This window comes from Loxodonta africana, chromosome X, assembly GCF_030014295.1.
Source record: "Loxodonta africana isolate mLoxAfr1 chromosome X, mLoxAfr1.hap2, whole genome shotgun sequence".
Classification (NCBI taxonomy): domain Eukaryota; kingdom Metazoa; phylum Chordata; class Mammalia; order Proboscidea; family Elephantidae; genus Loxodonta; species Loxodonta africana.
Window position 1 is genome coordinate 172531135 of NC_087369.1, and position 13376 is coordinate 172544510.

Genomic DNA, 13376 nt, shown 5'->3' on the forward strand with positions numbered 1-13376 from the left:
GTAAATTTTTGCTGAAGATCATTCAAAAGCCGCCGCAGCAGTATTTCGACAGGGAACTGCCAGAAGTTCAGGCCGGATTCAGAAGAGGATATGGAACCAGGGATATCATCGCTGATGTCAGATGGATCCTGGCTGAAAGCAGACAATACCAGAAGGATGTTCACCTGTGTTTTGTTTTTTTTTTACTACTTTTTATTGAGCTTTAAGTGAACGTTTACAAATCAAGTCAGTCTGTCACATATAAGCTTATATACACCTTACTCCATACTCCCACTTACTCTCCCCCTAATGAGTCAGCCCGCTCCCTCCTTCCAGTCTCTCCTTTCATGACAATTTTGCCAGTTTCTAACCCTCTCTACCCTCCCATCTCCCCTCCAGACAGGAGATGCCAACACAGGCTCAAGTGTCCACCTGATACAAGCAGCTCACTCTTCATCAGCATCTCTCTCCAACCCATTGTCCAGTCCCTTCCATGTCTGATGAGTTGTCTTCGGGAATGGTTCCTGTCCTGGGCCAACAGAAGGTTTGGGGACCATGGCCGCTGGGATTCTTCTAGTCTTAGTCAGACCATTAAGTCTGATCTTTTTATGATAATTTCTCCTGCTCCTTCAGGGGTTCTCTGATGTGCTCCCTGTCAGGGCAGTCATCGGTTGTGGCCGGGCACCATCTAGTTCTTCTGGTCTCAGGATGATGTAAGTCTCTGGTTTATGTGGCCCTTTCTGTCTCTTGGGCTCATAGTTATCGTGTGACCTTGGTGTTCTTCATTCTCCTTTGATCCAGGTGGGTTGAGACCAATTGATGCATGTTAGATGGCCACTTGTTAGCATTTAAGACCCCAGATGCCACATTTCAAAGTAGGAAGCACAATGTTTTCATAATAGAATTATTTTACCAATTGACTTAGAAGTCCCCTTAAGCCATGGTCCCCAAACCCCTGCCCTTGCTCCGCTGACATTTGAAGCATTCAGTTTATCCCGGAAACATCTTTGCTTTTGGTCCAGACCAGTTGAGCTGACCTTCCATGTATTGAGTATTGTCCTTCCCTTCATCTAAAGTAGTTCTTATCTACTAACTAATCAGTAAATAACCCTCTCCCACCCTCCCTCCCGCCCCCCCTCATAACCACAAAAGAATGTGTTCTTTTCAGTTTATACTATTACTCAAGATCTTATAATATGGTCTTATACGATATTTGTCCTTTTGCCTCTGACTAATTTCGCTCAGCATAATGCCTTCCAGGTTCCTCCATGTTATGAAATGTTTCACAGATTCGTCACTGTTCTTTATCGATGCGTAGTATTCCACTGTGTGAATATACCATAATTTATTTAACCATTCATCCGTTGATGGACACCTTGGTTGCTTCCAGCTTTTTGCTATTGTAAACAGAGCTGCAATAAACATGGGTGTGCATATATCTGTTTGTGTGAAGGCTCTTATTTCTCTAGGGTATATTCCGAGGAGTGGGATTTCTGGGTTGTATGGTAGTTCTATTTCTAACTGTTTAAGATAACGCCAGATAGATTTCCAAAGTGGTTGTACCATTTGACATTCCCACCAGCACTGTATAAGAGTTCCAATCTCTCCGCAACCTCTCCAACATTTATTATTTTGTGTTTTTTGGATTAATGCCAGGCTTTTTCTGTTGGAGTGAGATGGAATCTCATAGTAGTTTTAATTTGCATTTCTCTAATGGCTAATGATCGAGAGCATTTTCTCACGTATCTGTTAGCTGCCTGAATATCTTCTTTAGTGAAGTGTGTGTTCATATTCTTTGCCCACTTTTTGATTGGGTTGTTTGTCTTTTTGCGGTTGAGTTTTAACAGAATCATAGATTTTAGAGATCAGGCGCTGGTCGGAGATGTCATAGCTTAAAATTTTTTTCCCAATCTGTAGGTGGTCTTTTTACTCTTTTGGTGAAGTCTTTAGATGAGCATAGGTGTTTGATTTTTAGGAGCTCCCAGTTATCTGGTTTCTCTTTGTCATTTTTGGTAATGTTTTGTATTCTGTTTATGCCTTGTATTAGGGCTCCTAACGTTCTCCCTATTTTTTCTTCCATGATCTTTATCGTTTTAGTCTTTATGTTTAGGTCTTTGATCCACTTGGAGTTAGTTTTTGTGCATGGTGTGAGGTATGGGTCCTGTTTCATTTTTTTGCAAATGGATATCCAGTTATGCCAGCACCATTTGTTAAAGAGACAATCTTTTCCCCGATTAGCTGACACTGGTCCTTTGTCAAATATCAGCTGCTCATACGTGGATGGATTTATATCTGGGTTCTCAATTCTGTTCCACTGGTCTATGTGCCTGTTGTTGTACCAGTACCAGGCTGTTTTGACTACTGTGGCTGCATAATAGGTTCTAAAATCAGGTAGAGTGAGACCTCCCACTTTCTTCTTCTTTTTCAGTAATGCTTTACTTATCTGAGGCTTCTTTCCCTTCCATATGAAGTTGGTGATTTGTTTCTCTATCACCTTAAAAAATGTCATTGGAATTTGGATCGGAAGTGTATTGTATGTATAGATGGCTTTTGGTAGAATAGACATTTTCACTATGTTAAGTCTTCCTATCCCTGAGCAAGGTATGTTTTTCCACTTAAGTAGGTCCTTTTTAGTTTGTTGTACTAGTACTTTGTAGTTTTCTTTGTATAGATCTTTTACATCTTTGGTAAGACTTATTCCTAAGTATTTTATCTTCTTGGGGTCTACTGTGAATGGTATTGATTTGGTTATTTCCTCTTCGATGTTCTTTTTGTTGATGTAGAGGAATCCAAATGATTTTTGTATGTTTATCTTATAACCTGAGACTCTGCCAAACTCTTCTATTACTTTCAGTAGTTTTCAGGAGGATTCCTTAGGGTTTTCTGTGTATAAGATCATGTCATCTACAAATAGAGATAATTTTACTTCCTCCTTGCCAATCCGGATGCCCTTTATTTCTTTGTCTAGCCTAATTGCTCTGGCTAGGACCTCCAACACAATGTTGAATAAGAGCGGTGATAAAGGGCATCCTTGTCTGGTTCCCGTTCTCAAGGGAAATGCTTTCAGGCTCTCTCCATTTAGATTGATGTTGGCTGTTGGCTTTGTATAGATGCCCTTTATTATGTTGAGGAATTTTCCTTTAATTCCTATTTTGGTGAGAGTTTTTATCATAAACAGGTGTTGGACTTTGTCAAATGCCTTTTCTGCATCAGTTGATAAGATCATGTGGTTTTTGTCTTTTGTTTTATTTATATTGTGGATTACTTTAATTTTTTTTTCTAGTATTAAACCAGCCTTGCATACCTGGTATAAATCCCACTTGGTCGTGGTGAATTATTTTTTTGATATGTTGTTGAACTCTATTGGCTAGAATTTTGTTGAGGATTTTTGCATCTATGTTCATGAGGGATATAGGTCTGTAATTTTCTTTTTTTGTGATGTCTTTACCTGTTTTTGGTATCAGGGATACGGTGGCTTCATAGAATGAGCTGGGTAGTATTCCGTCATTTTCTATGCTTTGAAATACTTTTAGTAGTAGTGGTGTTAACTCTTCTCTGAAAGTTTGGTAGAACTCTGCAGTAAAGCCGTCCGGGCCAGGGCTTTTTTTTTGTTGGGAGTTTTTTGATTACCGTTTCAATCTCTTTTTTTGTTATGGGTCTATTTAGTTGTTCTACTTCTGATTGTGTTAGTTTAGGTAGGTAGTGTTTTTCTAGGAATTCATCCATTTCTTCTAGGTTTGAAAATTTGTTAGAGTACAATTTTTTGTAATTATCTGATATGATTCTTTTAATTTCAGTTGGGTCTGTTGTGATGTGGCCCATCTCGTTTCTTATTTGGGTTATTTGTTTCCTTTCCTGTATTTCTTTAGTCAGCCTGGCCAATGGTTTATCAATTTTGTTAATTTTTTCAAAGAACCAGCTTTTGGCTTTGTTAATTCTTTCAATTGTTTTTCTGTTCTCTAATTCATTTAGTTCAGCTCTAATTTTTATTATTTGTTTTCTTCTGGTGCCTGATGGATTCTTTTGTTGCTCCCTTTCTATTTGTTCAAGTTGTAGGGACAGTTCTCTGATTTTGGCTTTTTCTTCTTTTTGTATGTGTGCGTTTATCGATATAAATTGGCCTCTGAGCACTGCTTTTGCTGTGTCCCAGAGGTTTTGATAGGAAGAGTTTTCATTCTCGTTGCATTCTATGAATTTCTTTATTCCCTCCTTCTATAACCCAGTCTTTTTTCAGGAGGGTATTGTTCAGTTTCCAAGTATTTGATTTCTTTTCCCTAGTTTTTCTGTTATTGATTTCTAGCTTCATTGCCTTGTGGTCTGAGAAGATGCTTTGTAATATTTCGATGTTTTGGATTCTGCAAAGGTTTGTTTTATGACCTAATATGTGGTCTGTTCTAGAGAATGTTCCATGTGCGCTAGAAAAAAAAGTATACTTTGCAGCAGTTGGGTGGAGAGTTCTGTATAAGTCTATGAGGTCAAGTTGGTTGATTGTAGCAATTAGGTCTTCTGTGTCTCTATTGAGCTTCTTACTGGAAGTCCTGTCCTTCTCCGAAAGTGGTGTGTTGAAGTCTCATACTGTAGTTGTGGAGGTGTCTCTCTCACTTTTCAGTTCTGTTAAAGTTTGTTTTATGTATCTTGCAGCCGTGTCATTGGGTGCATAAATATTTATTATGGTTCTATCTTCCTGGTCAATTGTCCCTTTAATCATTATGTAGTATCCTTCTTTATTCTTTGTGGTGGACTTAAGTTTAAAGTCTATTTTGTCAGAAATTAATATTGCTACTCCTCTTCTTTTTTGCTTATTGTTTGCTTGATATATTTTTTTCCATCCTTTGAGTTTTAGTGTGTTTGTGTCTCTAAGTCTAAGGTGTGTCTCTTGTAGGCCGCATATAGATGGATCGTGTTTCTTTATCCAGTCTGAGACTCTCTGTCTCTTTATTGGTGCATTTAGTCCATTTACATTCAGGGTAATTATAGATAAGTAAGTGTTTAGTGCTGTCGTTTTGATGCCTTTTTATGTGTGTTGTTGACAATTTCATTTTTCCACTTACTTTTTTGTGCTGAGATGTTTGTCTTTGTAAATTGTGTGTTCCTCATTTTCATAGTATTTGACTTTCTGAGTCGTTACGTTTTTCTTGGATTTTATTTTGAGTTATGGAGTTGTTATACCTCTTCGTGGTTACCTTAATATTTACCCCTATTTTTCTAAGTAAAAACCTAACTTGTATTGTCCTATATCGCCTTGTATCCCTCTCCATATGGCAGTTCTATGCCACCTGTATTTAGTCCCTCTTTTTGATTATTGTGATCTTTTACATATTGACTTCAATGATTCCCTGTTTTGAGCGTTTTTTTCTTTTTAAAATTAATTTTAATTTGTTTTTGTGATTTCCCTATTTGAGTTGATATCAGGATGTTCTGTTCTGTGAAAAAATATGGAGCGCTTCACGAATTTGCGTGTCATCCTTGCGCAGGGGCCATGCTAATCTTCTCTGTATCGTTCCAATTTTAGTATATGTGCTGCCGAAGCTAGCACTCACCTGTGTTTTATTAACTATGCAAAGGCATTCGACTGTGTGGATCATAATAAATTATGGATAACATTGTGAAGAATGGGAATTCCAAAACACTTCATTGTCCTCATGAGGAACCTGCACATAGATCAAGAGACAGTTGTTCGTACAGAACAAGGGGATACTGAGTGGTTTAATGTCAGGACAGGTGTGCGTTAGGGTTGTATCCTTTCACCGTACCTATTCAATCTGTATGATGAGCAAATAATCTGAGAAGCTGTACTACCTGAAGAAGAATGGGGCATCAGGATTGGAAGAAGACTCATTAACAAACTTCGTTATGCAGATGACACAACCTTGCTTGCTGAAAGTGAAGAGGATTTGAAGCACTTACTGATGAAGATCAAATACCACAACCTTTAGTATGAATTACACCTCAACATAAAGAAATAAAAAATGCTCACAACTGGAGCAATAAGGAACACCATGATAAACGGAGAAAAGATTGAGGTTGTCAAGGATTTCATTTTCCTTGGATCCGCAATCAACACCCATGGAAGCAGCAGTCAAGAAATCAAACAACACATCGCATTGGGCAAATCTGCTATGAAGGACCTCTTCAAAGTTGAAAAGCAAAGATGTCACCTTGAAGGCTAAGGTGTGCCTGACCCAAGCCGTGGTATTTTCAATTGCTGCATATGCATGTGAAAGCTGAACAACGAATAAGGAAGGCCAAAGAAGAATTGATGCCTTTGAATTGTGGTGTTGGCGAAGAATACTGAATATACCATGGACTGCCAAAAGAACGAAGGAATCTGTCTTGGAAGAAGTACGACAAAAATGCTCCTTAGTAGCAAGGACGATGAGACTCTGTTTTACTTACTTTGGACATGTTGTTGGGAGGGATCAGTCCCTGGAGAAGGACATCATGCTTGGTAATGTAGAGGGTCAGGGGAACAGAGGAAGACCCTCAAGGAGATGGATTGACACAGTGACTGTAGCAATGGGCTCAAGCACAGCAATGATTATAAGGATAGTGCAGGACTGGGCAGTGTTTTGTTCTGTGGTACATAAGGTCTCTATGAGTCGGAACTGACTCGACGACACCTAACAGCAACACCAATACATACTACAATGTTGCAGCATGTAATTTGCTAATGTCATCATATCTGTAAGTTTATATGTATTGTTTTCAACCCCCAAAGACAAATAAAGATCAGATTTATAAAGATAATAAAATAAAAGACAATAATGATAAAAACTAACCAACTTACGATGGAGTTGTTGAAACAAAATCCTGTGGTAAGTCAGGGACTACCTGTACCTGTAACTTCCCAAGTGCTTCTGGAGCTGTAATTTGAAAGAGGGCCCTTTCTGTGGTTCCCATTGATTCTATGCAGGCACAGGACACAAGGTAGTATGACCTTCCCAAGGGGGTATGACTCCATATTCCCATCACTTGCCTCTGACCTGGCCCTGCCACTTACTCTCAGTGGATGGTGTGAGGGCTCTGTACGGGCCTTGCTAAGAGGCTGTCCATCAGACAAGTGCAGTTGGCCCATTCCCCTCAGTGCAGGCTTCAGAGCCTACAATATGCCCAACATTTTGACCCATAAGTTCTCTCTCTGGCATTCTATCTCAGAAACTCACCCGCATACACCAAAGCTTCACACCCATAGAGGTCCGCCTGGGGTTTGTTTAAAAGATAAAAGCTATGAACCAACTAAGACAGTAATGCTACATCGACTTGATTGGAAGAGTATTGTCTTAGCTGGATTACCCCCCAAAAGCAGAGCCCAAGACCAGTTTATTTGGGGATTTTTTTGGGTTGTCACCAGCGAATAGAAGGAAGGGGCTGGGAAGAGTGAAGCAGGGAAAAAGGAAAAGCCACTCCAAGGTGTGTTACTGAGCTGGTGACTGCTGTGGGTGGCTGGGGCTCGGATGGCTGGGGACTCTCTGAAGAACCAATAGCCTGTGCCTCCAATTGTCCGCCCAAGTCAAGGAAGAGAAGAATACTTATCCATTGTCAAAGGTTGTCTCAGCAGGTGTTGACTCCTTCACGGTCTTCGTCACCTAGTGCTGCTATAACAGAAATACCACAAGTGGATGGCTTTAACAAAGAGAAGTTTATTCTCTCACAGTCCAATAGGCTAGAAGTCCGAATTCAGAGTGCTGGCTCCAGGGAAAAGGCTTCCTCTCTCTATCAGCTCTGGAGGAAGGTCCTTGTAATGCGTCAGCTTTCCCATGGTCTGGCAGCATCTCGGTGCAGGAAACGCAAGTCCAAATGACACGCCGTATGCCCAGTGTCGCTTTCTTGGTGATATGAGGTCCCCCTGTCTCTCTGCTCCATTCTCTCTTTCATATCTCAAAAAAGATTGGCTTACGACTCTATCTAATCTTGTAGATCTCATCACTATAACTGCCACTAATCCATCTCATCACATCATAGTGGTAGGATTTATAACACACAGGGAAATCACATCAGATGACAAAATGATAGACAGTCACTCAATATTTGGAATCATGACCTACCCAAGTTGACAGGTATTTTTGAGGAACACATTTCAATCCATGACACTTGCATTTCCAGGTTTGCACATGTGCCAAGAATAGCTAAGCAGACTGTCACTGTAGAGTAGCAGGACAGTGACCTTGGGGCAGAAAGTAGGTGACTCCCAATGCAGCTGAGGCCGACAGCTGCCAGCCCTATCCCTGCCTGCAACTGTTTACCACAAGGATGGAGCAACAATGGGTGGAGAGGATCAAGGATAAAAGATGGCAGGCACAAGTATGCAGCCATTACAGATGATACTTAAAAACAAGGCTTCATCACATGAAAAATGCTCACAGTATCACCTTAAGGAACAGTGTACACCCTTGAATGTTCAGTGGCACCACAGGCATCTATAAAAATCCAAAACCTGCGCATAGAAAAAAGACAGGAAGGAAAGACGGCAAACTATTAACAATTGATCGTCTCTGGGTAGTGAGATCATTTGTTGCTGTCTTTCCTTTTCATTTTCTTCTTTGCATCTTTCTGTATTTTCTAAATTCCCTTAGCTAGCAGGTATTAGTTCTAAAATGAAAAAGCAAAAATGAGAGCAGTATTTGTCATATTTGAGTGGGCAACGGAATCACTCGGAGGGCTTGTTAAAACACGGTTGCTCGATCCAAGGTCTGCTTCATATGGTTGCTTAGGGTCCCCTGCTCAGAAAGGCCCTTGTCTGCTTTAACGCTCTGCAGTTGCCATTTTGGAATTCTTAATAATTCGTGAACAAGGAGCACCACGTTTTTATTTTGCCCAGAGCCCCATAAGTTATAAAGGATGTCCTGGCTGGATCCTACCCCCAGAATCTCTGCTTCAGTGAGTTTAGGATGAGGCCTGAGAATTTGCATTTCTAAGAAGCTCTAGATGATACTCATGCTGATGATTTGGGAGCCACACTTTGAGAAGCACTGTATTGAATAATAAAACGATCACACTGACTAAACAGCTCCGAGGTACATTTAAGAATGTGTTTACAGGCCATTAGCTACTATAATTTGGAAGAGAAACTGTTTGAAGATGAATCCGAAATGGAGATAGGATGTCTCCCAAATGGGAATGCAAGTCAATGAGAAATCTGAACATGTGGTTCAGGGAAGATCAGGCCCCCAGAGGCTCAGGACCCATTCACACATGGCTTAGCACCCATTCACACATTGCTTAGCACTGATCTTGGAACACCCCCTTTGGGATGCCCATCTCTCCAGGTCCTTTCCAACTGGTCAACACTGGGCAAGCCATTTCCCCAGTCTCGGTCTCATTGTCATGGTTTGGGAAATGGAATCTTAAGATCTGCCTTACAGTTTTTGCTGGAGGTTGAATTTGAGGCTCTAATTCCTGATTCTTGGGAACTTGTGTTCCTGGGGGGTCCTCAACTCCCCTGCGTCTCCTTCCTCAGACTGAGCTCTTGCTAGGGACAGGCCTCCTCCTAGCTCTGGCCTTCTGAGGTCAGCTGGTATGAGGTTGTTCAGAGGCTCCAAGGATGGAGCTAGGACCCTAGAGAGGAGGAGGCAGGAGTCGGGGAGCTGGTCCCCAACACCAGGGCTTGCCTACTATTAGAATCCTTCAGGAAGCTCCTGGCCACCCTGAGAGTGCCTGTGGGGTCCCCAATGAGCCAGAGCTGGGAAAAGGGGACCACACCCATGATTTTGTGTCACTTTCTCTAGCTTTGCCCCAAAGGAGGGTCAGGTGAGACTGGCTGAGGGAGGGGCAGGCCACAAATGCCTGTGCTCTGGTGTGATGGAAGCCCCTACCCCTCTTCTCTGCTGTGGTCTTTCCCCAGGGGTGTATCACAGGTGAAGGTGAAGATGACTTGGTCCAGCCACATGAGCCTGGGGGTCTCCCAGTGGACTGCCTTGCCACAGGCGGGGGGACTGTCAGTGCTAATCCAAGCAGCTGGGAAGCACGACCTCCTGGATCGATGGTAATACCTTGTGTTACTCAAGCAAGACTCACAAAGGGCTAGTGAAGACATTCATGATGCCACCCTCTACCATGCCATCAGGTTAACTGGGTGTTGTTTGCACTTGCTTTTGCATCAGATCTCTTTGCCCCATAAATCAGGGCCAGCGATCTCCATAGCAGGGAGAGTAAGCAGCTGGCCATTGGAGCCCCAGGCTCTGTCGCACTCTGACACTGACCTCTGGGTGACCTTTGGAAAAGACCCTGTCTCTCTCAAAGCCTCAGAGTCCAGGTCAGCCAGGGCCTCAGAGCGCAGATGTTTCAGATTCCCTGGGTTTCAGGGATGCTACAGGGCAAAAAGAAGCTGCTCAGCCATGGCAGTGGCTGCCTCATAGTTCCTTGAGGAGCTGCCCACGGAGGCATTCTGACCAAAGCTAGGGTCAACTTCAAGGCTGGGGTACTAGAAAGGGCATCATTGCTGGGGCTGGGGGCTGCCCGAGGAGCTCTGATACCCGGGCCAGCAGTAGGCTTTTGGGGAAGTTCGCGTGGAAGGCCAGTCCAGTTGGATCCAGAGCAGCCCTTTCCTTCCGCGCTGGGTGACCATGCACAAGATATTCCCCCATAAGCCTCATCTGGGAAATGGGTATCAGAGTCAGAACTTCCTTGAGGGTGACAGGAACTAGTCTATGAATGAAATGAGACAATCGGGGGAAACCCCTAAGCACAGTGCATGCACTTGATAAGAGCTCAAGATCCCATTCCCTTCTGTGTGACCTTCCTATTGCCCCTGGAATGACTTTCCACAAACTCAGTGGCTTGAAGCAACACAAGTCTATTATCTTACTGTTCTGGAGATCAAGAGTATGCAATCAGTTTCAGTGGGCTAAATCAAGGTGCTGGCATGGCTAATTCCTTTTGGAGGCTCTAAGGTCCATGCCTTTGTCTTTTCCAGTTCCTAGAGATCACCCATATTCCTTGTCTCTTGGCCCCTTCTTCCCATCACCCCATCTTCTTGCATCCATCATCACATATCCTTCTTTGACTCTGACTCTCTCGCCTCCCTCTTATAAGAACCTCATGATAACATTGGATAATCCACCCAGATACCCCAGGAAATATCTCCTCAAGATCTTTAATTTAATCACAGCTGCAAAGTCCCCTTTGCCATGTAAGGTAACATGTTCTCAGGTTCCAAGGATGAGGATGTGGGCCCAAGCAAGGCCTCCAGGAGAGGTGGAGAAGACTCCTGATGGCCAACTGGGGCCCAGAGGTATGCAGGGCTGGGGTAGGTACCCAGGCCCTCTTCTAGGAGCAGACCTGGCCTCCTGGGGGATGCCCACAAGAAGGCCCTGCTCCTTGGGGAAAGGGGCCCAGAGTGGTCTGCAGTGAACCCCCTCCACTCCCAGCACCCCCAGGCCACTTGTCTGCCTGCTCACTACGACCCCCAAGCTCTCTCCCCTGCCCCTGTCATGGGCCCATGCTGAGGGCTCAGTAGCTCTTCATTATTCCTCCAGAGCCACTCGCAGCCATCTATTCATCCTCACATCAGCATATACTGAGGTGGCAGGGGCCGGGAGCTTGGCATTTCCAAAGGTGATGCAGCAAAGCTGCCACCTGCCGCTCACACACACATGTGTGCACACACATATGCGCATACGCATATGCACCACAGGCAGCTACTTCTCCTGCAGGCCAGGCCTGAAGCCGCTGCCCTCCTCTTACCCCAGGATTGTAGTCACTGCTCCTCAGCCCTCACAACCAGGGCTGGTGGCAGTGGGAGTAGGAAAGTGCAGGCAGAGATTGCAATCCACCTCTGTTGAACACCTGCCCCATCTAGGAGTCCTTGGACAGGATTTTCCACACCTTTCTCAAAGGGCCCCTCAGAGCCTCTGCCTGTGGAATGAACAGGACACTGAGGGTCTGTTCTAGGCTTGGTTTTCATTCACCAAGTGCAGACTTTTGACTGCTTGCCCAAGAGCAGAGAGGTCTGGGGTGCTGTGGAAAGAGGGTCAGTGTACATATGCTGTGTGCCTGCCTCTGTGGGCATGTACATGCAGGTGTGGGCACACCCCTAGGCAAGCTGCTGGGTGCAGCATGTGTCTGTGGGGAACAAACAAATGCTTCTCTGTGTGTGCATGTGTATGTGTGTGTGCCATCTGTAGGCATGTAGGTGTGTGTGCGTGTGTGCATGTGTGCATGCGTACACGTGTGTTTGCCTGTGTGTATGAGTGTGTGCATGCGTGCATAGGTATGTATGGGTGTGCATGTGCACAGGCGTATGCACATGTATGTCCACACGTGTATGCATCTACGTGCATGTGCACGTGTGTGTGGGTGTACATATGCACATGTGTACATATGCAATTATGTATATGCACCAGACAATTGGCAACTTCACTAGGCTGCCACCACTGCTGCCCCCTCTGGCTATCCTGAGTGAGGCTGCAGCCCGCCTTCTCCAGATGGGCATATGGAGTTTGGGACTTCTCTGGCCCCAATCATATCCCTGCAGTCACCACTCTAGGTGTGGGTGGCAGGATGGTAAACAGCCAAGTCCAGAGGTTCCCATCTGCAGAGCCAGCCAGGGTGACCCCGGCACCTATAGCCCCTGGGAGCTTTCATACCCTTCTCATCTCTGTGCCCATCATTCTCTCTGCTGCTCCTACTGGCAAATCCCTATGACTCCCTTAAAGCCCAGATCTGACATCCCCTCCCCTGTGGAGCCTTGCTTGCCTGGTGGCTGTGCCCCAAAAGGCATAGCCATGCCTTGGCTTGAGTTCTCACAGTGCTTTGCATGCATCACTCTTATAGCACTTGCCCAGTGGTACTGTAGGTCCTTCTGCCACCATAGCTAGCAAGGGCAGGGCCAGCCACTGTTCATTTTGTGGTGCTCAGCACCTGTTTATTGAGTGACTCCATGAGTGCCTGCTGTTGCCCCATGAAGACCCAGGGGCTGTGCCCATGGGGACACAGTTCTCCTCTGGGCAGACACTTTCACTGGTTATGCATCCCTGATGACATCGGGCCACTGGAGGCAGGATCAGTCAGGAAACACGGGGCTGGAGTTTCTCTCTCCATCAAGGCCAGCCCACCCGCTGGCAGCATAGGGCACAGAGACAATCTGTGGGGGGTAGAAGCTGGATACCCTACCACGGAGGGGGAGATAGCTCTGTGTCCTCCAAGAGCCCCTCCCACCCTGGCCAGGAGGCCTGCAGCTCTTGGCACTGGGGAGCTTCCATAAGCATTGGGGTGATCACAGGTCCAAAGACCTGCTGCCCCTCCCTGGACTGATGGGAACACCAAGGCCCAGAGGAACAAAACTTGCCGAGGATCACTTACCAAGGTAGTGACAGAGCTGAGTCTCCAACTCAGGGTTAAGTCCTATATGAGTTTCCTAGGGCTGCCATAACAAAACATCACAAGTAGGATGGCTTGCA

At 44.6% G+C, this 13376-nt stretch overlaps 1 non-coding gene across 1 annotated transcript; it reads right to left on the reverse strand.

The window, feature by feature from the left end:
- Window positions 1-5408: 5408 nt before the first annotated feature.
- Window positions 5409-5515, reverse strand: LOC111748346 (U6 spliceosomal RNA). Its single transcript, XR_002784103.1, has one exon. It is a non-coding gene; the product is annotated as a U6 spliceosomal RNA (small nuclear RNA).
- Between the last annotated feature and the right edge of the window lie 7861 nt (window positions 5516-13376).